The following is a 2,822-nucleotide window of genomic DNA, read 5'->3' as shown; positions in this document are numbered from 1 at the left end:
TAACTAGTGTCACAGGAATGGTTCAAAGCATAGTCAGTAAGAAGAGTCAGTCTTCTTGTCCATAAGTCGGCATTGTGCCATTTGTATTTAATTCCGACGCAACTTCTGTGTTTCATCGTCAATAAGTAGGTCCAAGGGATACAGTAAACCTGGAGTGAAGCATCGGAATCTATAACTAGTGTCACAGGAATGGTTCAAAACATAGTCAGTAAGAAGAGTCAGTCTTCTTGTCCTTAAGTCGGCATTGTGACTTTTGTATTTAATTCCGATGCAATTTCTGTGTTTCATCGTCAATAAGAAGGTCCAAGGGATACAGTAAACCTGAACTGAAGCATCAGAATCCATAACTAGTGTCACAGTAATGGTTCAAAACATACACAATAAGAAGAGTCAGTCTTCTTGTACTTTAGTCGGCCTTGTGCCTTTTCTATTTAATTCCGATGCAATTTCTGTGTTTCATCGTCAATAAGAAGGTCAGAGGGATACAGTAAACCTGAAGTGAAGCTTCGGAATCTATAACTAGTGTCACAGGAATGGTTCAAAACATAGTCAGTAAGAAGAGTCAGTCTTCTTGTCCTTAAGTCGGCATTGTGACTTTTGTATTTAATTCCGTTGCAATTTCTGTGTTTCATCGTCAATAAGAAGGTCCAAGGGATACAGTAAACCTCGAGTGTAGGATCGGAATCTATAACTAGTGTCACAGGAATGGTTCAAAACATAGACAGTACTTAAGTCGGTATTGTGCCTTTTGTATTTAATTCCGATGCAATTTCTGTGTTTCATCGTCAATAAGGTCAGAGGGATACAGTAAACCTGAAGTGAAGCATCGGAATCTATAACTAGTGTCACAGGAATGGTTCAAAACATAGATAGTAGGAAGAGTCAGTCTTCTTGTACTTAAGTTGGCATTCTGTCTTTTGTATTTAATTCCGATGCAATTTCTGTGTTTCATCGTCAATGAGAAAGTCAGAGGGATACAGTAAACCTGAAGTGAAGCATCGGAATCCAAAACTAGTGTCACAGGAATGGTTCAAAACATAGACAGCAGGAAGAGTCAGTCTTCTTAAACTTAAGTCGTCATTGTGCCTTGTGTATTTAATTCCGTTGTAATTTCTGTGTGCCATCGTCAATAAGAAGGTCCAAGGGATACAGTAAACCTGAAGTGAAGCATCGGAATCCTTAACTAGTGTCACAGGAATGGTTCAAAACATACACAATAAGAAGAGTCAGTCTTCTTATACTTTAGTCGGCATTGTGCCTTTTCTATTTAATTCCGATGCAATTTCTGTGTTTCATCGTCAATAAGAAGGTCAGAGGGATACAGTAAACCTGAAGTGAAGCTTCGGAATCTATAACTAGTGTCACAGGAATGGTTCAAAGCATAGTCAGTAAGAAGAGTCAGTCTTCTTGTCCTTAAGTCGGCATTGTGATTTTTGTATTTAATTCCGATGCAATTTCTGTGTTTCATCGTCATTACGAAGGTCAGAGGGATACAGTAAACCTGAAGTGAAGCATCGGAATCTATAACTACTGTCCCAGGAAGGGTTCAAAGCATAGACAGTAAGAAGAAACAGTCGTCTTCTACTTTAGTCGGCATTGTGTCTTTTGTATTTAATTCTGATGCAATTTCTGTGTTTCATCGTCATTACGAAGGTCAGAGGGATACAGTAAACCTGAAGTGAAGCATTGGAATCTATAACTAGTGTCACAGGAATGGTTCAAAATATAGATAGTAGGAAGAGTCAGACTTCTTGTACTTAAGTCGGCATTGTGCCTTTTGTATTTAATTCCGATGCAATTTCTGTGTTTCATCGTCAATATGAAAGTCAGAGGGATACAGTAAACCTGAAGTGGGGCATCGGAATCCAAAACTACTGTCACAGGAATGGTTCAAAACATAGACAGTACTTAAGTCGGCATTGAGCCTTTTGTATTTAATTCCGATGCAATTTCTGTGTTTCATCGTCAATAAGAAGGTCCAAGGGATACAGTAAACCTGAAGTGAAGCATCGGAATCTATAACTAGTGTCACAGGAATGGTTCAAAACATAGTCAGTAAGAAGAGTCAGTCTTCATGTACTTTTGTCGGCATTGTGCCTTTTGTATTTAATTCCGATGCAATTTCTGTGTTTCATCGTCAATAAAGTCAGAGAGATACAGTAAACCTGAAGTGAAGCATCGGAATCTATAACTAGTGTCACAGGAATGGTTCAAAACATAGATAGTAGGAAGAGTCAGTCTTCTTGTACTTAAGTCGGCATTCTGTCTTTTGTATTTAATTCCGATGCAATTTCTGTGTTTCATCGTCAATAAGAAAGTCAGAGGGATACAGTGAACCTGAAGTGAAGCATCGGAATCCAAAACTAGTGTCTCAGGAATGGTACAAAACATAGACAGCAGGAAGAGTCAGTCTTCTTATACTTAAGTCTGCATTGTGCCTTGTGTATTTAATTCCGTTGCAATTTCTGTGTTGCATCGTCAATAAGAAGGTCCAAGGGATACAGTAAACCTGGAGTGAAGCATCGGAATCTATAACTACTGTCCCAGGAAGGGTTCAAAGCATAGACAGTAAGAAGAAACAGTCGTCTTGTACTTTAGTCGGCATTGTGTCTTTTGTATTTAATTCTGATGCAATTTCTGTGTTTCATCGTCATTACGAAGGTCAGAGGGATACAGTAAACCTGAAGTGAAGCATCGGAATCTATAACTAGTGTCACAGGAATGGTTCAAAATATAGATAGTAGGAAGAGTCAGACATCTTGTACTTAAGTCGGCATTGTGCCTTTTGTATTTAATTCCGATGCAATTTCTGTGTTTCATCG

This window comes from Schistocerca piceifrons, unplaced genomic scaffold (assembly GCF_021461385.2).
Source record: "Schistocerca piceifrons isolate TAMUIC-IGC-003096 unplaced genomic scaffold, iqSchPice1.1 HiC_scaffold_1908, whole genome shotgun sequence".
Lineage (NCBI taxonomy): Eukaryota > Metazoa > Arthropoda > Insecta > Orthoptera > Acrididae > Schistocerca > Schistocerca piceifrons.
The sequence above is the reverse complement of the archived record's forward strand: the minus strand, read 5'-3'. Positions refer to the sequence as shown.